The sequence below is a fragment of the Lemur catta genome, chromosome 9 (genome assembly GCF_020740605.2).
Source record: "Lemur catta isolate mLemCat1 chromosome 9, mLemCat1.pri, whole genome shotgun sequence".
NCBI classification, from domain to species: domain Eukaryota; kingdom Metazoa; phylum Chordata; class Mammalia; order Primates; family Lemuridae; genus Lemur; species Lemur catta.
This window is the reverse complement of record NC_059136.1, coordinates 20,625,845-20,651,545: the sequence shown is the minus strand read 5'-3', so window position 1 is coordinate 20,651,545 and position 25,701 is coordinate 20,625,845. Positions and strand designations below refer to the sequence as shown.

Here is a 25,701-nt window from a genome sequence, read left to right as displayed (position 1 = left end):
TGGGAGCTGCGGAGCAGGACGTAGAGGCCCCAGGGTTTCCCAGTCCCCACTGCTTGCCACGGCAGGCCGGGGCATTGCCTCCCAGACTGTCTTCCCTAAGGCTTGGGCACTGCTGAATGGAAATTTCTAGATTAAAGGTACACCTTCCACATTTTGATAGATAATTGTCAGGTTTCCCCTGCCCCAAAGGTGCTGTAGCTATTTCCATTGTCTGAGTTTGTCATCTCACTTCACCTTCCTGCTGGATATTTGAGCGCTGTTTTAAATTGTGTCGCTCTGGTGCCAGCGAGAGATTCCACTCCCGCACCCACTTACTGACAGATCAGAACTCTCCTCCTCTTAATCCTCTGTGCATATCCTTGGCCCCTTCTCCTGTGGGTTTTTCTTGAATGCTTAGGTTCAGTTGTATAGGAAGGATAGTCACCTTTTCCTATCAAACAGATTTCAAACATTTTATTCCAGTCTATGTCTGGCTGTTGACATTGTTTATAGTGATGTCATCCCACAAATGTTTGGAATTCTTAAGGATTCTTTTGTTACTTATTACACAGACGTTTGAAATTCTTAGAGATTAAGAATCTCTGAACCCGCCCATACACAGTTTTTGTTTGGGGTGGTTCTGCCCCCTCTGGTGTGGCAGAGGACCTGTCTGCTGTGGGTGCTGTCAGAGCAGTAATTCTTCATGTTCAGTGCGTGAGAAGCAGTTTCAGAGCAATACTGGTTTTACAAAAATTAAAAAAATGGAATTGCTTGGTCATAAGCATGTTTAGGAAATCCTGACAATCTCTCTCCCTGTCAAGTTTTACAAGTTTCTAAGAACTTCCTTTTCCCCATATAGGTGACATTTTTACACTTTTGTTTTTTGGCCAAATGCTAGCTGTGAAGCAATGAGTTTGAGATCTTTTACAAACGCTTTTCAGCCATGAATTTCCTGTCCAACAACAGCCCGCTCACATCAAGATCCCACTCCCACGTTTATATTGCAGTGTTTGTCTTGCAATGTTTTTTCTTATATGGGTTGTACATATTTATCTCCTAGCCAGTGGTTTGTTTTTTTACTTTTGTTTTGTTTTGCGTTTTTTGTTTGTTGGTTTTTGCCATGTAAGAGTTGGTATCATAGTGCAATACATGGATTTTTCTTTCATGGTTTTGGGTGTTTTATTTTTGTTTTAATAATGTAAGGCTGTCCCTAAACAAGATCTCAAAGCCAGCAGTCTCGAAAGGCCTTCTGCTCCAAAACACACCCTATGGGCTATGAGGAGGTTTCATCCATTCAGCTTTGGTTCCCAAAGTCAGAATTAATCAAAATTTCAGTTAAAATTAAGCAAAATTTCAGTTACAATGGCCAATGATCTAAACTACCATGACTGGAAAAATCTGGTCTACCGCAAGTCACCCTCAGTCTCAAACCTGGGGAAGAAAGAGACCAGGGAGCCACGCCCGTACTTAGTTCTCTATCCCCTTTATTTTGAGCCATTCAAACCACTCTTTTCACTGCAGAACCCTTTAGCAGAGGTTTTTGGGACCCAAGGCCAGGCTGCGGGCTCCCGCAGGCCCGGTGTGGGGGGCGGAGTCCAAGGGCCGGCGCCCACCGGGCCGCAGAAGCCGCGAGCGGCACCGACAGGCCCGGGAGGGAAGCGGCACCGACTACAGCGGGGAGAAGCCCAAAACCCGCGCAGGCGCAGAGAGGACCGGGCGCAGAAGGCGGGGTCGGGCGCGGGAGGCGGAAGCAGAGAAGAATGATTCAATTCGCTATGACTTCAGCCACCACTTGTCACTTCCCACATGGTCTAGCGGTTAGGATTCCTGGTTTTCACCCAGGCGGCCCGGGTTCGACTCCCGGTGTGGGAATGCGGACTCTTTTAGAACCCCAGGTAAGAATACGCAAATTTAGAACCTCCTTGAGCAGGAAAAAAAAACACTAAATGCGATTGTTAAAAGCTGCGCTTCTCTAGGACCCTGTTGAGACCTAAAGTTTCACCAGGTAATTCACAATACAAAAAGCTGGCCTGTGTAATCAGCATTGTTATTTTTGCTCACCATATATAATTCATTTAAAATTTCACAACAAATAATGTTTAGTGATCAAACTCTAAACAAAGGAATTCCTATATTCTGGCCTATTCACTGTCCTCTATGGCCCCACTAAGTGTTTCTGGCCTGCAGATAAGGAGATGGTGAGCAGGACGGAGGGATGAGAAGGGGCAAGGGAGAGCCCACCCACCCACAGGAGCAGCTGAAGTCGTTTGAGGACTGAGGTGAGGGGACAGTGTTTCCTGAAACAGGAGTCACTAGGGCTGAGATACAAAGAGGGGCAGGTCTCCAAGTAGAATAATAGCTTTAACAGCGGTTTGCACGGGAATGTAGAGGTTGAGGGCAGAAACCAGATTCATTCACCTAGACAAGTTCCACAGATTAAGAGATGGGGAAACTGAGGCAAGGAACCAGGCTCTGGATAGAATCACACACGTGGTTGGGTTGAGGTCAGCACTCCTAACAAACTCAAATTTTCAGAGGTAGGAAGGGCCCCGAAACCTTCCCAGCTTCTAAGCCATTTCCAGAATGGAATTAAAATATTTCTTTCTATGCTCAGACCTTCGTACTCTTAACGACAATGTAAGCCTGCATGAGCCAGTTCCTGTCCAGAACAGGCAGGACCTTCTCCGTCTAGAGTTCTATTGTTTGAACCAACGCTTGTGTCCCTCCACGGGACTGACCAGATCATGTGAGCAACCTCATGGTACTTCAGTTGCTGATGTCTCCAGCCTGATCTGGACAGTAACAATCACAGAAAAGCATGAACCTGGACCAGTGGGAGCCCAGGGCACTCATAAATGGACAACACGAGTTGCAGGGAGGGATGAGCTCTTATTTTGGGGAAAATTGTACTATTCATGCAGATGTACTCACTTCCATTCCCTGACTGAATTTTACTTCCGTGTTCTCAGTCTGTATTGGCCCAAAAGATAATTTGAGGAGTTTTTTGCAAGTTATTGCTTTAGACATCCATTATGTAACCTATTAATATTCTTTTAAGATGTATTTGTGAAAAGCGTCCCCTGTAAATGCCCCGCAGACTGGTTGCCTTCTCTCCATCACCACTCTCACTGCACCACTCTTGGAGTGCTTGATAGAGATAGACAGGACTTTGCCTTTCACCTTTGGAGACAGTGTGTGAAAATGTCTCACTTGTTCCAGAAAACCCCATCCTGCTACCCTGAGCCCTGTGGTGTACAGAAGTGAAAAACGGGTGGGAGGCTGGGTACCGATGCCAAATAGCCAAAAGGCTGGACTGTCTTCGTCATTTTCTTGTTTGCCCTCATCTTCTTTCATATGCTTCATATTCTTCTTCTTCTTCTTTTTTTTTTTTACGAAGTCTGGATCTCTGCAAATTCCACTTCTCAGACTCCTTTCCAGTAGACTTCTGGTTAACAGTTGCCCAAGGGAGATTCTGTTGGAAAATTGCAATATGTCAAAAAAAGAAGACTGATTTTTTTTTAATGCTTCTGATGGTGTATTTGGTAGCAGCAAACATCCCTTGATGGCTGTCAGCTGTGAGCCACTAGCAGTGGCAGGAGTGGGCAGCTATGGGCTCCAGTGGCTCTGGGAGTTTCAGCAGAGCATAAGTGGGCTTGACGATAGTATGGTTCCAGTGGCAATGGCAGTGCCCAGCAGTGACTCTAAACATGCAGTGGGCTCCTACCTGCAGGTAATGCCACCCTCCCTTCTTGTTATTTCAGCCCTAAGTGAATGGTGGCATCTGCAGTTATTAATATCTGAATAATCCAATTGTGAGTGCCTTTTGCTCCTCTACCCCCTCCAAAAACTTTGTAACTAATTCCACCTATTAAATTTCCTGTTTGAAATATCTGTTTTCTTTACATCAGAACAACTGATACAAGTGTTGTTATTGTTTGATTGTCATCTACCATTATGTTCTCAGCCTTACTGGCTTTCTTGGGGAGGGAAAGAGGGTGCATAACTCATTCCATGTGTCAGAGAAAGTTCTTGGGGAAATGATATTTCAGCTGAGACCTGAAGGATGAGTTAGCAAGGTGGAGCGGGGTGTAAATGTGCATGTGTCAAGTTATTCTCAAGATGTTTATCTTTTGCACAAGGCAAGTAGATGAGTGAATAATTAGGCACATGATAGGACACCCTCTGCATCTTTTAAGTCTTTCTTGGTGGCACTAATCTCTCTAATGCAGCATCACTTTTGGTTTACCATTTTGGTAAGAAGGGGAAGTTCTAGGGATAGCATTTGTCTTGTCTTTCTTACCATAGTAGGCCTCACTCCAAGATTCAGGAGCAGTTCGATAATGCTGATTGCCAAGTATGTATATTCGAATTGTACATAACAGAATTATGAGGGTCCACTGGAACCATGATGAGACAGACTTAGGCCAAAACTTCATTTATCTCCTAAACTCCAAAGATCCACACAAAAGTATTGGAAGAGCAGGAGAAATAAACAACAAAAACAACAACAACAATAATTCTGAGCTTTTTACCTGTAGGAAAGGATTGGTGACAAATCGAAACTGGTGTAAGTTAATAGAAAAAAAGAGCCACAGGTCCTCTGGGAAAAGGGTTGGGGGTATATTTATAACACTCTCGGCAGTGTGGAAGGGTCCTTCCTCACGTAGACACTGTCTCCCCTTCCTCCAGTGGGACTCTAGGGACTCTAGACTGTGAACTGACTCAGTTCTCAGTACTGGATGGCAGGAAAAGTCTCCATTGCAATGACTCCAGCCAGGTTTCTGGCCACCCGATCTAGAGTTTTGAAATTGCATGTAGCACACAATAGTTTGGTAGACCACCCATTTATTTTACTCCTAGGACACCACTGCCAACCAAAGCTCCCTGCTGCTCAGCAGTAGCTGAGCCCACTTTTACCTGGCAGCTTTGCTGCTTAGACTCTGCCGCTCTGGGATGCCACGATTCCCACTGATTCAGGAAGCCCTGTGGTTTTTCTCACCACCCTGGCTTGTGGAAGATTGCTACCAAAGAGTCTGCAGCAGCTGGTGCTCTCCTGGCTGATACATTTCTTAATACCTTCATAAAAGAAGTGTTTTCTGGGCCTCTCTGAGAAATGTAGAGAGTGGGCAGGTTTGTGGGCAGCACTTGCTAAATCCCCCTCCAACGTTATTATTTACCTAAGCCTTTAAAAGATTAGTCTGTCGTCCACCACAGATGCATGGCATTACCACCTCAGTGAAGGCAGGCCACTGCTGAGTCCAGGTTTCATTCAACTCAGTAGGCAAATTGGGAGTTAGAGCTGCTCTCAGATACTCAAACTAACACATGGACTCCATGCTGACTAGTGTGGGCCAATCTGATGTTATCTTCTGCCTCCTTGGTCTAGCAATCTTACAATCTGTTCCTTAACTTTTGTCTTGTTTACAAGTCTCTTCCAAGCGTAACTCTCTGCCTGGCTCATTTTAACTGTATGGTGAATATTTGTTGAATGGATGAATGAATGAAGGTCTGGAAATTCTTCTTCTGAGGACAGAATATCCTTCCTTCTAGCAAGCAGTGAAATCCATGGAACCTATCCGTTTTTCCTTTTTGCTTTGGCTACTAGGAAGTTGAGATCTAGAAATTTAATGCCCAAGCTCAATAACCACATTACTCACAGTTTCTTGGTATTGTCTGTCACTGTCCTCTCTGGGGGCTCTGATATCCCTGTTGTACTTGTCTGTGAGTGCCTTGTGCAGATACAAACAATGGCTTTATTTGCAGCCTCAGTAAAGGAAGGTCCACTTTTGTTGATAAAGCAAAATGCTTATAAATAACAAAAAAGCAATTGACCTTTTATTAAAGCCTTTTTTATTAAAAGGCATGAGTTCTTCTTAAAGCTCTCTGAGGGAGGATCAAGACAACTGAAACCATCTTGTGGCATATAATCTAAAGAGGGATAGAATTGGCTGTGACCCACTTCTCTAATATTTGCATAAGCTGCAAAAGCCCTAGGTACTCACCAGCTGGTTCACCCTCATTGTTTGCATATCACACTTTTCCTTATAGAGCTATACTTGTTTCACTGTTTGTATTTTTTTAATAAAAATAAAACATTCATGATAATGTATTAATACTTCCTATGAATTATTTTAAAAGGAGGTTAATATTTTATTCACATTATGATGTAAATAACTATACAGGAAATATACTACCCAAGAGAGGATTCAAAAACATAAATGTATCCCAAGAGTTAAGTCTGAACTTCATGGTCTCATTGCCACACTGCTTCTGACTTTGACTACACGGGAGTAAAGCCCTGAAAACACACGTTCTCTTTCAGACAGGATCAGGTAGATGGTGGGAATCCCAGTGACCACTCTGTTCTGTTTAATATGCCCACAGACAGTTACCAACCATGATGGAGCTAAATATCCCACCAATGCTCACTGTAAGTGAGATCAAAAGCTCATCCAGGAAGCATGTAATGTAATAAACTGTACTATGAGTATAATAATGTTCAGTGAGTTTGGTCAATCCTTCAGTAAATTATCAAAATGGAGGGTAATTTTGCATATCCTCTGAACTTGCAGTTGGTATCAGAGGTGAGGGCATTCTTTTGGGAAGTTTGCCCTGTAACTCTGTAGTTGGCTGATTCTTACCTTGGCTTACAAATACCATGGCCCATTAAATGGAACCAGAACTCCACACAGAAAGGGCTAAATCAAGGGCAGGAGAAGAAAAAGTACAAGTGAGCTAAAATATGTTTTTGTTCTTAAACGAAGAAAGTTCTCAAAGAAAGAGGATGATATATCAAAAAGACATCAAAACTAACTTGAAGGGGCTCCCACTGGCCAAATCAGGGGCAACCTGTGCAACAAAAAAATTAGTATAACAACAGTACTGAATTATAAGTTTTTGTAAAAATAGGAAGCCATGAGACCATACAGCTATACATAAATGAATCAATTGGAAGTTTGATAAAGACTAGGTATTAACATAGTTTTAAAGTTTTCAATAACGCAGAGATTTTGCCCTTGCAATCTGACAAGTTAACCACTCATGGATTTATGGATACTGGCAGAAGACACAAGATATCTGGGTCAGAGACAAAGGACTTTACTACTCACTGCACAGCAGGCAGCATAAACCTCATGTTTATCTTGGTTCCTTTTGTCCCCAAAGTCCCATGTGACAAAGTCAAGTGGCCCAGAAGGATGCTGCACACACCGTGAATTCTCATCACAGCTGAGGAACCCTGAGCTCAGAAAATCCCAAACTTTTATGGAATCCTAGCAAATTGCCCAGCCTTTGTTCTGAAGACATTATCTTTATTATACTGGATACCAAACAAAGCTGTTCTCTGCTCCAGAGGGAGACATTATCTCTGTCAAATAAGGCTATTTACTCTAACAGCATCATTGGAAAGGTAGGCCAGAACAGAGGGTTGTCAGTGCCCCTCAGATGTGCAGAAATGCAGTATGACCAACAAAAGTATTTCTACAAAAAAATACTTATTAATTACAAAGGAGTGAAAGAATCACTTTTCAGTGGAGAATCCTAGCTGGAAACTTAATCAAATAATTAGTATGAACATCATCAGTAATAGTAGAAATCAAAATTATGCCCCCACCTGTTAGGATCTAGTGGAAAGAATACAGCATTCCTTCTGGATCATTCCTGCCAAATGTCTATAATCAGATTCTAATGATAAGGAAACCTCAGAAAAACCCAAACTGAGGGACATTCTGTCCATGAGGTGTCATGAGATCTTCAAAAGTGTCAACATCATCAAAGACCAAGAGAGAATGAGGGAATGTTCCAGACTGAGGAAAATAAATAGACATGACAAATGCATGAGAAATACAATATGTGGTTCTGAACCTGCTCCATTTGCTAAAAAGGGATATTTGGGGACAACTGGTAAAAAATTAAATTTTGAGGACCTGAAGATTATTTACTAATGTTAATTTCATCATTTTCCTGGTTAAATTGTGCTAAATTGAAGTCAGACAGAAGAATGTTTTTGTTCATAGGAATCTGGGGGAGAATGCACCAGATTGGAGACTTACAAACAGTTCGGGGGGGGGGGGAAATTCTAAATATTGCACTTCCAACTTTAAAGTTTTTTTAAAAATTAGGTATCAAGGATCACCATTTTTAAATGTAAAAATATATATATATAGCCATATTGCTATGAAAAAGCTATATTGAAGTACATTAACACTGGTTATTTCCGGTGTGAGACAATTGGTGTCTCTTCCATTGCCTCTACTATTCATATTTTCCAAGTTCCCACAATGAGCATGTATTAATTACATATGAGAGGCACATGTAAAGGGCCAAGAGGCTCCCTGTTAGCTGGAGTGTCCAGCGCCTCCGTGAGGCACAGGGCCTTCCCTGAACTGCATGCTCACGGCTGCCCCAGCCCCTCCTATCCTGCCCTGCTCTCTGCCCACACCTGCTTTCTAGCCATGCTTCATTTCCAGCAGGTTCAATGATATCCTCTGCTGGTATGTGCCTCTTTGATCTAAAACACTCTTCTCTCTTTTCCGCCTAGTTGACTCTTTCTTCTTAAGCTCCCATTCAAGTTTCGTTTTCTCCTAGAAAATTTTCCTGAAGCCCCCAGTTCTGAAAATATCCTCCCATGTTCTGCTGACCGTCATCTCTATTCTGGCGTTTCTACCCTGCTGTCTTACTTGTTGCTTTGGTGGCTCGTGCTGCCCTGTAGATGCCAAGACTTTGGAAGCAGGTACTACATACCTCACTATCTGTATTAACCACACTGGCCTGGTCATCGACGCAAGGTCGGTCCCTACTTTCTTGATGAATGATGGGTGAACTAACTAACATAACTATAATTCAGTGAAACTCTGCTGTAGTCACCTAGACATGCAGGCTTGCTTTCATTTCTTCTTCATTTAAAAAATGTATTCAGCCCCTTTTATGTGCCAAGAAATGAGCTAGGAGAAAAGACATCTCTTCTGCCTCCAGGAGCTCACAGTCTGTAGGCAAGATGAGCTGTTAACAACTGCTGGAGAGTGTAGCCAGTGTGGACAGATACAGCAGCATGGGCAAGGGGGGCCCGTAGAAGGACACCTAACCCGTCCTGAAGGTGGGGGATCGAAGCAAACAAAACAAGCGATAAGGATTTGAAAAGCCCTACCAGCTCAACACACTATATACATAGGAGCATACGTAAGAAATCCACCACCCACGCCATTTGGAATTGCTTTCTCTATTCTCCTTTAAAAGTGATTTCCTTCGTATCTACACCCTTACAGGGTTGTTCTGAGGCTCTAAGGAAATAAATAAATACACCAGGAATTCCCTTGGCCCCATTCAGGGAGGCCAGGCCTGGAGCAGACGGTGTGGATGCAGGGCCGTGGAGGGTGGAGACCTGGCTTTTCAGCTCAGCTTCATGTCCTGTGGACGTGGTGTCTCCACTGTGTTGTCCTCGATTTCCACAGTTATAGAGAGAGTCTGTATCTCTTCTTGTCCACGTGTTTCAAAACTGATCATCTTCTGTAGACACCGCCTGTGCATTTTAATGTCTGTAAGTGCCCGAGCAGCAGGTGCCTATTCGGCCTCCTGACGTGGGGTGTTAAGAACTCACAATACTGGAGACTCCCTGCTGAAAGAAATAGGTCAGCAAAGGAGAACATATATATACATAATATATATATCTATATCTGGTTTCACCTTACATAGCAGACACTGAGACACTTAACAAAAATCACCAGCAGTAAAAATGACAATGTATTAAGATTTTTTTTAAGCCACTGATATTTTTGATGTTACACAATTGCTTTCCTTTGTGGTGACTGTTGTATTTTTCAGCCTCGCTTTGATCACTGCAGCTGGAGACAGCTGTTTGCACACTCCCTGAGAGCGTGTGCTGCAGACATTCGTCATATGATTTTGGATAGCCGCCATCAGTCATCTCCTGCCATAGTGGAGGTTCACTCTCCAGCCGTTCTCTGCATTCTCTAATTAGTCATCCCAGTGTTGCAAAAGCAAATCTGCAAGCCAGGTTCCTGATTTACCACATTAATCTATTATTCAATAATAATGTTCTTTACAGAGTTGCATTAATTAAAAGCAAGCACCACAAGAAAACTGTCACTTCAAGTGTCATTTGTCACAACAACCTGATGTTCTTTTCTTCCTGTCATTTTTAGAACTTTGGTTGCCATGGTAAACCCATAGCAGCTTTTATATATAGCATCACTTATATTCGGTCGGTTTATTTCATTTCTTTTTTTTTTTTTTTTTTTGGTACCATCAGGAAGACAAGCTGTTTTTTCCTCCTTTTAACAAAGCTCATAATGTGGTGGAATAATCAGGCGTAATGATAGTTTGATCCACAAAGGAATATTACATGTTAAATGAAAAATTATTATCTTACATCTGTATATTAAGATTTAAGAAATAAAATCTCTACAAAGAATTGAGTCCAGGTTGAATCTCCTAGGTACTGCCTCATTAGAAGTCCATAGCCCTAGGATGTAATTAGTATCCATAAAATAGCAGGCAAACAAAACAATTGTAGGTTCGAGGAAAATTCGAGCATGTGCAACAAGCAATGTTGAGCCTGGAGCTGGCTCCTGACCCTGCCTGGGCCTCTTCTGGGGCTCTGTGTGCTTCCCACCCTCTCCCCTAGAATGAACTCCAGCATGTAGTGAGAACAAAGCCTTCCTGGGACTGGCAGTCAGGAAAAGCAGCCTTCTGCAGGGCATAGATAACCGTCTAGAAGATTCTAAATTACATGTCAAGCAGGGAGAGACTTGGGTGGAAGCACCACAGACAGGCACTGGGTCTGAATGCCATATCCATAGCCGCCCACCTGTACCCACAGGGCATTCTCCATTCTCCCCCAAGCCCGTTTCAGTCTAACCTAGCCAGTCTCATTATTTCCAAGATCCTCCAAGTCTATTCTCCTTTCCCGTCACCTTTTAATTGTAAGCCCCTGGCCTGAACCGATCCTTCTCTTTCCTCCCACCCAAATCCTATTGGCCTAAAACAGTCTGAGTCCTGTTTCCCTGGTGACTCCTAACACTTCAGCTCTTGGCAGCCTCTTAGCTTTTTTCCCCTAATCTCTGTTACCCTGAGGCCACGACATCACTCAGTAATTAAATACGTGCCCACATTTCATTTAATTCAACATACACTTACTGGGCATTTATGATGTGCCCGGTCTTGTATGAGGCACTGAGGAGAGAAAGAAGAACAAATTGAGGTTCAGACTTAAGAGCATTCAGTCTAGTGGGGAGAAACCAACACAAAAACAGATCATTTCAATATATAATTCAGTAAAAAAGAGATTTTCACAGTGCAAGCAAAAGTACAAGCTGTACTTAAAAATATCTAGGGTTCCCTGGAGAAAATCACGCCTGAAATGAATCTTTAAAGATAAGAAATATTTACCAAGCAAAGAAAGAGGACAAAGGCACTCCAGGCAAGGGAACAGCATGAACAGAGATCCAGAGGCACAAATGCCAGCGGCTGTGCAGGCCAGTGCGACAGGTGTCACTAGAAAATAAGCAGGTGGAGGGAGGGGGCCTGGGGGCAAGAACAGGAGCAGTGTATTAAAGATCCTTGTTTGTCTTGAAAAGGAATGGAGCTTTAAGAGCCACTAAAAGGTTTTAGGTTGGAATATTTTACATTCCTGGGTCCAGTTTCCTGGCATATTGTTATAGTACGTTTATTTCTTCTACTAAAAGTAGTATTAAGTGGTATTTAAAAATAGAATTATTTTTTAAAGTTATTTTATAGATATCACAACCTAGAATATATATAAATAAGAGCTCTAGGAATATATGACCTTCCAGAAACCACTATTCTTGATTTTCTGTGACTTACTGAAACAGCCACGAGAGCAGTATACACAGAAGTCCTAGATACAAAAATATGATGACCTAAAACAGCCCATCATCAAAAGCATCTAATATGAATTGATGAAAATGTTTGCAATGCAGCAAAAGCAGTGCTCAGAGAGAAATTTAGAGTTGTAAATGCTTTCATGGAAAAAGAAGACCTCTAATCATGACCTAAATTTATACCTTGAGGAAATCAAGGAAAGAAAACTAAACTTAAAACCAGAAGAAGGAAAGGAATAATGAAGATTAGAACAGAAAAAAAATAGAATAGAAAATAGAAAAAAATAGATAAAAATCAACAAAACCTAAAGTCTGGTGTTTGAAAAGAGCAACAAAATCTGACAACTTTTAGCTAAATTGACTAAGAAAAAAGAGAGAAGACTCAAATTACCCAAACCAGGAATGGAAGAGAGAAGATTATGACTGAACCTGGCAGAAGTGAAAAGGGTTATAAGAGAATACTATGAATAATTTTACAACAAATTATATAAACTAGATGAAATGGAAAAATTCCTAGAGACACAGAAATGACCAAAACTGACTCAAGAGGAATTAAATAATCTGAATGAGGACCAGAAGACTTCACTAGTGAATTTGACCAAACATTTAAAGAAGAATTAACACCGATATTTCTCAAACATCTTCAAAAAATAAAGGAGGGAATACTTTCTAACTCATTTGATGAGACCAGCATTAGCCCTGATACCAAAGCCAGGTGAAAATATCACAAGAAAATTACAGATCAAAATCAAGCAGGTGGGAGGGGGGAGGAGGAATGGGTGAAATCAAACCTAAGGGGTACAATGCACACTATCTGGGTGATGAGCACATTTATAACTTTGACTCAAGCAGTACAAAAGCAATCCATGTAAACAAAACATTTGTATGCCTGCAATATTCTGAAATTTAAAAAATACCTTATGAATATAGATGCAAAAATCAACAAATTACTAACAAACTGAACCCAATTCCATATTGAATGGATTATGCTCCATGACCACGTAGGATTTATCCCAGAAATTCAAGAGTGGCTCATGTGAAAATTAGTCAGTATAATACATCATATTAACAGAACAAAAGCAAAGAATCATATGATCATCTCAGTAGATCCAGAAAAAGCATTTCACAAAAGCCAATAGCCTTTCATGATAAAAACAATCTAGGTATTGATAGAAGAGAACTTCCTTCACCTGATAAAGGGTATTCATAAAAAGCCCACAACTATTAATAACATCATACTCAATGGTGAAAGTCTGAAAACTTTCCCGCTTAGGTCAGGAACAAGATAAAAATGCCCTTTTTCCTCACTCGTATCCAACATTGTACTAGAAGTTCTAGCCAGAGAAATTATGCAAGAAAAACAAATAATAGATATCCAAATTGAAAAGGAAGAAGTAAAATTGTCCCTATTCATAGATGACATAGTCACATACATAGAAAATTCTAAAGAATCTACAAAAAACTATTAAAGCTAATAAACAAATTCAGCAATATTGTAGGATATAAGATTTATAGTCTAGTAATGAACAATCTGAAAAGAAAATTTAAAAACCAATTTTATTCACAATAGCATCAAAAATAAATAAAATATCTAGGAATAGATTTAACTATTTCAGTGTAATATTGTAGTTACACTGAAAACTACAAAACATTATTAGAAGAAATTGAACAAGATCAACCTTCCATTTTACAAAAATGGAAAAGCCAATCCCCCAATTCATATGGAATTTCAAGGGGCCCAAAATAGCCAAAACAATATTGTAAAAGAAGAACAAAGTTGGAAGACTCGCATTTTCTGATTTCAAAACTTACTACAAAACTACAGTATTCAAAGCAGTGTGATACTGGCATAAGGACAGATGTATAGACCATGGAATAGAGTTGAAAGTGTAGAAATAAATCAATTAATCTATGGCCAATTGATTCTCAACAAAGGTACCAAGGCCACCCAATCAGAGAAAGAATAGTCTCTCTAATAAATGGTGCCAGGACAACCAGATATCCACACACAAAAGAATGAAGTTAGACTCTCACCTCACACTGTATACAAAAATTAACTCAAAATGGATCAAAGAACTGAATGTAAGAGGTATATCTATAAAGCTTTTTGAAGAATCATGAAAGTATATCTTCACAATCTTAGATTTGGCAATGAATTCTTAAAATAACACCAAAATTACAACAACAAAAGAAAAAATGGGTAAATTGAACTTTATCCAAGTTAAAAAAGTTCTTATCAAAGGAAAGTATCAAGGAAGTGAAAAGACAATGGAATATCTTTCTCCCAACAGAACAGAGTATTAGCAAATCATACATATGATAAAGGTTTAGTATCCAGAATATATTAAGACCTCTTACAACTAAAAGAAAAAAAAAGACAAATTTTTTTAAAGGGGGCAAACGACTTGACTAGACATTTCTCCAAAGAAGATACACAAATGACAGCTACTACCTGAAAAGATGCTCAAAATCACTGGTCTTTAGGGAAATGCAAATCAAAACCACAATGAGGTACCACTTCATACCCATTAGGATGGCTAGAATTTTTAAAAAGGGAAACTAACAAATGCTGACTATGATATGAAGAAATTAGAATCCTCATTCACTGTTGGTGGTAATATAAAACGTTCAGCCACTGTGGAAAACAGTTTGGCAGTTTTTGAATAAGTTAAACATAAAATTACCATATGACCCTCTCCCAATCTTAGGTGAACTCCTAGGTTTCCGAAAGAACTGGAAACAGAATTTGTTTGACAAGAATCTTCAAACAAATAACACATACACACATGTTCATGAACAATAGCCAAAAGGTGGTAACAGCCCAAATATCATCAGTAGATATAAGGGTAAATAAGTTGTAGTATGTACATACAATAGAATAATTCATCCATAAAGAGGAATGATACATGAACAAATCTCAAAAACATTATGCTAAGAGAAAGAGGTTAGACTCCAGAGATCACATTATTGTATGATTCCATTTGTATGAAACATCCAGAATAGGTAAATCCATAGAAACAGAACACAGACTGGTGTTCAGCAGGGGCTGAGGAAGGGAGGAATGGGGAGGGACTGCTTAATGGGTAAGGTGATTTCTTTTGGGATAAGGAATATATTTTGAAACTGGTAGAAGTGGTGGCTGCACAACATTGCAAATGTACTAAACACCATTGAAGGGTACACTTTAAAGTAGTTAATTTTATGTTGTGTGAATTCACTTCAATAAAAAACGAATAAAAAATAAAAGAAATGCCTAATATGTTAAGGGATTGTAGGATTTTAGAATCAAAAGCAACTTTAGAAGCCTCTGATCCAAGCCCCTTGCCGTGGGCACCTTGGGAGTAGTTATTGGGCTCTCTCCGCACGTACCGGGAACTTGCGCCCTTTCTTCCAAGTGATGGCCATTCTCATGGCTGCAGTGGAAGCGTCTGGGACCACACACTGGACACCAACACTGCTCACCCCCACCCTTCGAGAGTGTGTGATCTTAGGGTCAGCACCCTACCCACAGGGACCAGCCAGAGGCCATGCCCACCTTGGTGTGGGGACACCAGATTCAGTCTGGTTGCCACAGAGGGTGACGTTCCCCTGTGAAACGGGCCGTGTTTTGGACCCTAGAGTAGAAAAGTCTGTGAGGAAAGAAAAACAATGCAATGGAGCAAAGCGGAGCAGATAGGAATGACTGACTGCAGATCATTCCTGGGGAGCAATTCTTCCCTGACACCTGACTGATCCTCAGAACACAGGGGCTCCAGGAGAGACCCCATAATTCTATTTTTTTATATGTCACTTTAATGGAATTCTGTGTCTTGCAACCTGTATACTCCTGCTATGCAAATGAAAAACAAGGGATCGTGCATAATTTCACTATAAAAATTAGTTATCTAATCAGCATTATTAAGCATTCATAAGAAGCATTAATTCTAAGAGGTTTAATCAGGGAGATTGATACCAAGAAATGATGATGTTGCTGCTATTACATTTTGTTCATTACTATCATCAGAAAAACAAAGTGTGCTTAAAAACAACAGCAACAGTTCTTTGTCTCTGTACACGAGGCCCTGATAAGCTAGCTAGAAGGCAGAAGAGGGCCACAACACCTCTCGTCATTGAGTCATGGAAAAAAATGACAGTCTTGACAAAATAAGGAATAATTTCACTTTAAAAAAGAACTATGTAAAGAAAATTCAAGATTGTAAAATCTGGGTTTTAGTTTATCCAATTCTTTAAACATACCTTCACTTGCACTTTATAGATAAACATTCATGGACGTTTTTATTTAACATTGTTATAATAATTTTGTGTATTTTTTTGTTTTCCATATTCATTAGCAAGTGCTAACACTGAAGTTACAAAAAACAAAAAGTTATGTATTCCACAAAAATTGGTGGCATTTGATTTATCCTTGTAACATTAAAAGAAATCTAGGATACATTTTTTTTTTTAGTATAGATCCTTCTATCCAGCAAAGAAGACTACTTCAGTCATTCTGTTTCCCAAAGCCCTGACAAATTTATAAAGTGAGAAGAAAGCTGTGTTGATATAGCACTTACTTGTAAATTATATATACAAATCCTCAGCTCCATTTTTAAGATTTAAAAGATGAAAAACTAAAGTTTACTTAAATATGTTTGTCATTAGACTGACACCATGGCCTAAACCAGAGAGTGAATGAATGAAATTAACTTGCACCTGATTCTGTTGTTCACACCCAAGTCCATTTTTTTTTCATTGAAAACTTGGTGAAATATGAGGATACAATTGAAGCTGAATTTGTACAGAGGGGGTTTCTGAGGCATGGAAATAATTCCACTGTGGATATGTCTGAGTCTGCTTCATGAAGAAGGTACAGATTTATAATTGGTAAGTGTTCCCTTCCTAACGGTCACTTTCTAAGACAACACAATAAAATCTTTAATAGCAGTACAGGCTGTCTCACTACCTTTCATCCAACTTTAATGAGGTAATAAAGAGGCAAAAGTGAACATGGGAGGACAGAGAAAGTCACACAGTTTATTTCTGAGTGTCTGTGTGTTTATGGAAGTACAGATGGAAGAATTAGAGAATTGAATCTATTCTAGAAGTAGAGGATCCCAGAAAAATTACAGATTTATAAGAGATTGAATTTGGAAAATCCAAAAGTATTTTCCTTGAAGTTCTATTAATAGAATCTAATGTTAACTGTTCAAAGTACCCAGTGTGGTGAGGGACTTGTTTTATTCCATTCACATGTTCTTCTAGTAATACATCCAGTGTCTAGAGACACAAAACAAACACCTATGCTCTGGACAAATTTACTTGCAAACACACAAATCAGGATCATGCAAGCTCATCATCCAGATGTAGCTCAGGACTTTGTGAGATGCAAGAATGAAAGAGAAGGGATTTCATCTCTCCCAACATTGCATCTCCCGTAGTGATTAACATACTGCTTTTACCTACTTGGTGCTGGTGAATTGCATTGAATTGAACTGGTCACCGTAGTAAAGAATCTTCAAAAATTAAGATATAAGATCACTGGGCATGGGATACATAAAGTCAGGCCTTTGTTTAGTAAATCCTAGACTGTCATCCTATCTTATTTCATTTTTTAAAATAATTTTCCTTTCTTTAAATTCCTTTTTTTAATTCTTCTTTTTATTTTTATTTTATTTTATTTTATTTTTGAGACAGAGTCTTACTCTGTTACCCAGGCTACAGTGCCATGGCGTTAGCCTAGCTCACAGCAACCTCAAACTCCTGGGCTCAAGCAATCCTCCTGCCTCAGCCTCCCAAGTAGCTGAGACTACAGGCATGCGCCACCATGCCTGGCTAATTTTTCTATATATATTTTTAGCTGTCCATATAATTTCTGTTTTTAGTAGAGACGGGGTCTTGCTCTTGCTCAGGCTGGTCTTGAACTCCTGAGCTCAAACAATCCACCTGCCTCGGCCTCCCAGAGTGCTAGGATTACAGGCGTGAGCCACCGCGCCGGCCCCTTTTTTAAAATTTTAATAGATTTGGGGGTACAAGTTGAATTGCATTACATGTATGCATATATATGTATATATATATGTATATATGTATGTGTACACCCCCCCACATTTTCTTTGTCCATTTATTTCATGGTTGTAACTGGAATTCCAGGTGTAGAGTAGCCCTTTGCTCTTCCAGACACTACCATCCACATGCACAACGCAAAGCAACATTATAAAGCTCACTCTTTTTGAATATAATTCAGAATCATATTAATTACGTAGCTACTTGTGGGGGAGGATGCACAAATGTAAGATGGAGGGAGGTTGGATAAAATACGTTTGGTTTTGTTTCTATCACATCCATGAAACGCGTGCCTTCTCAGTGCCCTGTCTGTTGCTCTATAAAGCAGGGGTGGTCCTGAAACCTGAGATGGGTAGGAGCGTCAACCCACACACCCGCTTCCTGAGCCCCAGCCTCACCCCTTGTAAACCTGTTGGGCCTCGTTGGGGGAGGACATGCACCATGTGAGGGAGCACAAAGCTGCTTCAGCCACGTGGCCCATAGCAGTAGAGTTGACAAGTCTCAGAAGCAAATGGGATAATTTTTTTCTACCCACAAAATAAGCCAAAAGATTCCATAAACATTCCTTCTTCAGGCAAGCTTATAGCTAATTTTACATTGTTCAGTAAGAAAAATGTTTCTGTCCCTAAATCCTAAAAACCGGAACCCTCTTCCAGTCCCTCTTGGGTCCCTATAGCACCATGGGAGCTGACTTTTCATTTCATCCTCAGACAAGGAGGCGAATTTCAGTGTATGTCCCATCACCCCAGGGCTTCCTTGGCCAGTGTTAAAACTGGCATCTGTAGTCCTGTTTTAAAAATTTCTAGGACTCCATTTAGAAGTCAGCATTTTTTTCGGATGTTATTCAAGGCCAAATCATAATCTGTAGTTCAACATTTCTTTCACATGCTATTTTAGGTCATCTTGTTTGAAAGAAGGATTTATTTGATTTGCTTTTACTTTAATGCCTCTCTGGTTTTTGCTGCTCAGATCCTTCTTGAAGTTGAGCTATTTGCATGGCCATGGCCTAGTTTAGCATTTGGGAAATGAACTTGATGTCATAGACAGAAAATTATGGAGATGAATCTCTCTTTGGGGGTGGATTTAGAAGAAGCAGGAGATGGGGAAGCCTTAAACAAGAAAACAAAGGATAGCGAACACTGACACAAACATTAATAGTAAATAAGGTATGACGGAGACTGATGGAGACAGCAGGCAAAGCAAGAGCTGTTTCAGAATAATTCTTTCTGGGTTTTTCAGAAGCAATCTGCAGATTATTAAAGCAAATGGAGGGTATGAAGGCAAGTGAGGTTTTGAGAAAGTGCCAATACCCCAGTGGCATTCTCCGAGGGCTTGTGAATGGCCCTTGGAGGGGCCAGAGGTATCTGCCGCACTGGTTGGCAAGACATGCGGAACTGCCCGACCCACCCACGCCTCCTGAAGTCCCCACTGGGATCACTATCTCACTGGCTAAATTTTAAAAATTAATCAAGTAAGAAGTTACTAAAAGTATTAAAACATACTTTGAAAAAAATGTTAAGTGTAAATATATAAATATGGATTTATTCACAAATCTTGTACTGTAGACCAAGATCCTTACTCTGAGTATGGTTATAATTCTTTGTTTTTCCTGCATTAAACATGCCTGTAGGATTTCAACTCTGATGATCAGTCTGGGATGTTTTAAATGAAGTGAAAGATCTAAAGACACTTGCACAGCACAGCAACTTGAGTGTAGAATCTTTCCAGATTTTTGTAAGTTTCCCATGCCTTTGACACTTTCCTTGCCTATTCAATTAGTGGTCTTACCCAGTTTTTCAAAAAGATTCAACTCAATCTTCACAGAAACAATCGTCTTTTCACCTCTGTCTCTCCAGGGGTTATATAACATTTCATTATGTGGCACAATACAGTAATTTGTATAATAAGCACACATGGGTCTGAGATCAGACAAGACCCAGCAGTTGGATAGAGCCTAGTGGCCTTGCGCATCCCCTGTGTGTAAAGTGCCTTTGCTTTAGCAGGTAACAGAGAAGGTCTGTTCTGTCAGGAGCCAGCACATGGAGGGAGGTTGAGTGAGTTACTGTCAGGCACCTCTCCTGAGACAAGAAGGCAGGGCTGCAGCACCTACCCTCATCAGCTATGCACCCTGATGCAGAAACAAGAAGCACCCAAAGACAGCATGGTGCACAAGAAAAAGGAAAAAAAGGCCAACAGATCAAGAGGACAGCAGAAGGCACACAGAGAAGTGAGGAAAATGCCACAAAAGCATACACAAATATTCAGGAATTCTAGCAATGGATTTTTTTTTTTTTTTGGTATATACAGTTTAAAAATTACTTAAGTTGGGAATAAGTAAGAATTACACTTTTGTACTTTGAATTTGCACAAAGATTCAATAGATTGAAAGCACAGTTGCCTTTAAATTAGCACCCTCTGATTTTTCATGCTTGTTTCTCATGGCAGAATGGTGTTGTTGATTAAACACACACCATTGCCACACTCATTAAGTGACTTCTCGGAGAGCACTGATGATAGCACTGCTCCACCCCCATCGGCTCTCGGGAGACACAATCCACTCACAGGCTGCTTAAGAGAATCACATGAAGTCCTGCTTAACAAAACATTCAGTTCTTCTCCCTTGCCAGGTGTCCTGCTCCTGTTAGAGTCAGTGTAACAAGGTATACAGCTAATATGTTAGACTGCAGTAGCTAATACGCTAGACCACAGGCCTACCTTGGAGATATTGCAGGTTCGGTTCCTGACCACCACAGTAAAGCAATAGAGCAAGTCACATGAATTTTGGGGTCTCCTAGTGCATATGAAAGTTATGTTTACACTATACTATAGTCCATCAGGTGTACAATAGTGTTGTGTCTAATAAAAACAATGTACATACCTTAATTAAGAAATGCTTTATTGCTAAAAAAAATGGTAACAATTATCTGAGCCTTCAGTGAGTCTTAATATTTTTGCTGGTGGAGGGTCTTGTCTCGATGTTGATGGCTGCAAACTAATCGAGGTGGTGCTTGCTGAAGGGGAGGGTGACTGTGGCAATTTCTTAAAACAAGACAACAATGAAGTTTGCCACAACAATCGGCACACGAAAGATTTCTCATGGTAGGCAATGCTGTTTGATAGCATTTTACCCACAGTAGAACTTCTCTGAAAACTGGAGTCAATCCTCTCAAACCCTGCCACTGCTTCATCAACAAAGTTTATATAATTTTCTAAAGCTTTGGTTGTCATTTCAATAATGTTCACATCATTTTCAACAGGAATAGATTCCATCTCAAGAAACCATTTTCTTTGCTCCTCCATAAGAAGCAACTCCTCATTTGTTTGAGTTTTATTATGAGATTGCACGAATTCAGTCTTATCTTAACACTCCGTTTCTAATTCTAGTTCTCTTGCTATTTCCATCACATCTGCAGTTACTTCCTCTGCTGAAGTCTTGAACTCAAACTCCTTCATTCATGAGGAGTGGAATCAACTTCTTCCAAACTCCGTTTAGTGTTAGTATTTTGACCTCCTCCCATGAATCATGAATATTCTTAATGACATCTATAACATTGAATCCTTTCCAGAAAGTTATCAATTTCTTTGCCCAGCTATAGCCTTACAAAACATATTTCTTTTTCTTTTTTTTTTTTTTTTGAGACAGAGTCTGACTCTGTTGCCCTGGCTAGAGTGCCGTGGCTTCAGCCTAGCTCACAGCAACCTCAAACTCCTGGGCTCAAGCAATTCCTACTGCCTCAGTCTCCCGAGTAGCTGGGACTACAGGCATGCGCCACCATGCCCGGCTAATTTTTCTATATATATTTTTAGCTGTCCATATAATTTCTTTCTATTTTTAGTAGAGACGGGGTCTCATTCTTGCTCAGGCTGGTCATGAATTCCTGAGCTCAAACGATCCACCCACCTCAGCCTCCCAGAGTGCTAGGATTACAGGCGTGAGCCACCGCACCTGGCCCAAAATATATTTCTTAAATCATAAGACTTGAAAGTTGAAATTACTCCTTGATCCATAGGCTGCAGAATGGATGTTGTGTTAACAGGCATGCAACATTAATCTCCTTTTACGTCTTCATCAGAGCCCTTGGGTGACTAGGTGCATTGTCAATGAATAGTAATATTTTAAAAGGAACCTCTTTTTTTCTGAATAGTAGGTCTCAACAGGAGGCTTAAACTATCCAGTACACCATGCTGTAAATAGATCATCATAACAGATATAATAATAATGAAAAAGTTGACATATTGCAAGAATTACCAAAATGTGACACAAGGACATGAAGTGAGCACATGCTGTTGGAAAAATGGCACCAATAGACTTGCTTGATGCATGGATGCTACAAACCTTCAATCTGTGAAAAACACAGTATCTGCAAAGCGCAGTAAAACAAGTTGTGCCTGTATATGCTTCTTGAAGGGGGAGGCTGTCTTACTTTTGGTATCACCATGTACACCTAGTATATGCTTTCGCCATTGTAGATACTCAACAAGTGCTTGTTAAATTGAATTTAGAGATCTTCTAAGGCTAAGATGATTGCTACCTCTTGTATTCCAACATTTGCCCCACACATTTTCATCCTTCCAATGCTTTTTGATTATTGCATCATAATGGTAGGTGTGAAATAAGAAATTGTTTGGAACCAAAGATAGCTTAATAGCTTATATTTATAAGTCATGTTTTCACAAAATATCAAAAGAAGAGATAGAAAATTAGGGAATATGAAGGGTTCTTTGATATCACATACGTCTCTAGATAAATTGCCCTTATCCTATATACAATACACATCATTTTAAATAATATTGAGATATTTTTTTTAAGTTTCAGTCACACCAGAGAGAAAATTTGGTACAAAAAGTAAATATTGAGGATTTTAGTTTCATTTGAAATAAAAGCATATAAAGCATTCCACTTTCAGATTGGTTTAAATAAACTGTATATATCAAGTCCCACAGCTGGAAACTCAGAAAGCAGTGTGTTGGTGGAGAATGAGATTTCTGCGTTATCGTTTGTCATTTCTTAACCTGCCCTGCAAATCTGAGCAAGTCAAGCAATACATTTCCTTTTCTTTAATTTACTTTACCTTAGCAATCATTTTTTAAATGATGAACAAGGTATAGCTATTAACTTAATTAAATTTTCTTATATGTGAGAAAGTTCATGAGTACTTGAGAAGATAAAGAAATTATCACAATTAAAAGGATAATGAAATTAACTGTAATGATAGCTTCTGGATGGATAATCACTGGAGTGTATTATAAATAACAGTTTCTTTCTTGTACGTAATATCTTCCTGGTACTTCCAATAAATCTCTGTCTCTTCTCTCTGTCAATATTAGATAATGGTTCTGATTTGATCGTTTTAATTTCACTTCTTCTGCTGGGTTTGGGGTCGGTCTGTTCTTCTTTCTCCAGCTCTTTGAGTCGATTCATTAGGTTGTCTATTTGTGATCTTTCTGTCTTTTGGATATAGGCATTTAAGGAAATAAACTTTCCTCTCAGGACTGCTTTAGGTGTGTCCCATAGATTTTGATAACCTGTATCTCCTTTCTCGTTTAGTTCAAAGAAATCTTTTGATTTCCATCTTGATTTCTTCATTTATGAAATAATCGTTCAGGAGAAGGTTGTTTAGCTTCCACGACTTTGAGTAGAAATGAGAGTTTCTGTTAAGGTTGATTTCTACTTTTATCCCACTGTGATCTGAGAAGATGCATGCTGTTTTGTTTTCCCCCATTTTTTTAAGAGAATTTTTTTTTACAAAATTATTTCTCTGTAATAGGGTGTACAGCAGGCCCTTGAATAATGTTGATTTCTTTCAATAATGTTTTGTTATAATGTTGATGAAGAAATAAAAAATCAGTTCCAATATAAAAAAAAGATAATGGGTAGATGTTCCTAATTCAAATTCTAGACTTCAGAAAGCCTGTTTACAGTGAGGTTGTAGCAGTTAAGCTTTAATTTTCCCATAGCCTATCATCCGATACTTCCATTTAATCTACCACTGTTGTTTTTGTACTGATTGTTTAACTCATAAATTCCTGATAAACTTAATTTGTCCCCTTCCTTCAGGGGACTCAATTATTCATTAGCATCCCAAGCACAAGAAACAGGGGAAATAAACTAAAATAAAACTGAAACTCATCGATTTTCTTCTTCCTGTATGTAAATAAAAGTCATCTCGATGTCATGCCCAAATCTTACCCCTTCTGGGGCTCCAACTATTTCCTCTTTTTTAGCGACTTCAGGTCGCTGCCTTCATTCTTCATCTCCCTGCTACCTGTGAACACTTCACCCTGGTGTCTTGTAGGCAATTCAAGTTCAGTGTGTTGAAAGGCAAGTTCATATTCCTCCCCCACAGGTGTGTACTTCTTTTTGGTCCCTGCCTTGGTTAATGCTGCCACTGCTTCCCTGGTGGCCTGAGCAAACAACTTGGGAGGAGTCTTTGGAAAGGGCTAGGAGGGCAGCAGGACAGAGTGGACTGTGATGAAGGGCATAAAGCCCTGTCCGTCATCCGCTACCCTGCATCTCCATTCTCATTTCAGAAGACCAAGGCTCATCTGCCTTTTTCCAGTTCCTCTTGGCAGCTTCATGGTCACTTCTCAATCTACAAGTTATCCCCTGAAAACTACTTTCTACACTGTGGCCAGATTTATGATCCTGAAACACAGATCGATGCAGTGGCTCTCCCTCTCAGCACGTTTAGATGTCCCCCACCCCACTGCACCCAAAACAAAGGCTACAATCTGCCCCTCTCTTGTCCCCCTCACTTTCCTAGTTCCACCCCCATTTACCCTCCCTCCAGCCACTGGGAGCCAGTTATGCTTCTCTCCACCTGGTGTTGACCTTGGCCCCCTCCTCCTTCTCCCTCTTCTAGGAAGGTATGTGCACCAGCTCTCTCTCTCTCCCCACTAACACAATGCCCAGCCCATATGTCACCCATGTCACCAATTCTTTAAGAATGTATGAACTCTCCCAGGAAAAATTAACTGCTTTATCCCCTGGGCTCCCACAGCATTTTGTCCATACTGGTCAGCAGAACTTTTGCCACATGGAATGGGGAGTCTCTCTCTTCTCTGAGCGAACCCTACTCTATACTCACCTGGAACGTGGTGGTGGCCAGTAAATGTCTGTCAAGTGGATGGATGGAATTAACAAAGAACAAATGAATGCATGCATGACATTATCCATGGACAACAATAATTGTATCAGGAAAGCTGATCTGGGGTTGTTTACAAATGTGACCAATTCCCAGTCTCTCTCTCCCTTCCCCCACCACATGCCCCAGCGGGAAACCATTGTCACAGTGGATGAACCATGGGCCCCACCCTGAAGCTCTGGGCAGAGGAAGAGATTAGAGAAGCTCAAATGGATGAGCCATGAGAACTCAGGGGGAGTGGGGAATCATGTGGACCTACAGGTGCAAGGAAAGACCTCTGTCCCCAAGACAGAGGAGATAAGGTGATGTACACGTAGACGGAGCACTGTGAGCAGGCCTGGGCTGGAGGTCTGTCTGGAAACAGGGAGCTCAGAATCTTCTCCTGGCTTTGTGTCCTGTGGTTGTAGCATGTACTTCTCAGATCCTCAGAAGGAAGGAGCTCTCATTAAACCATTTCAATAAAGTTAGAGGAAAGGCTGATTATATGAAAACTCTCTCTATATTAAAGACCTCAAAACTCCATTTAGAATATAAGACATAGTTTGTCAGAGTTTGTCTTTCTTTTGCAAATGCAAAATAAGATTGATATTTATATATAATGTGAAAAGAAATCACAACAGATTATTCATTTTAGAAGGCAGGAAATACCACAAACACAAGATCCAGAAAAATGACAGTAT

At 40.2% G+C, this 25,701-nt stretch overlaps 1 non-coding gene across 1 annotated transcript; it reads left to right on the top strand.

Annotated features, from left to right (window-relative positions):
- The first annotated feature begins 1,779 nt into the window (after positions 1-1,779).
- TRNAE-UUC lies at positions 1,780-1,851 on the top strand. Its single transcript has one exon. It is a non-coding gene; the product is annotated as a tRNA-Glu (tRNA).
- Positions 1,852-25,701: the final 23,850 nt, after the last annotated feature.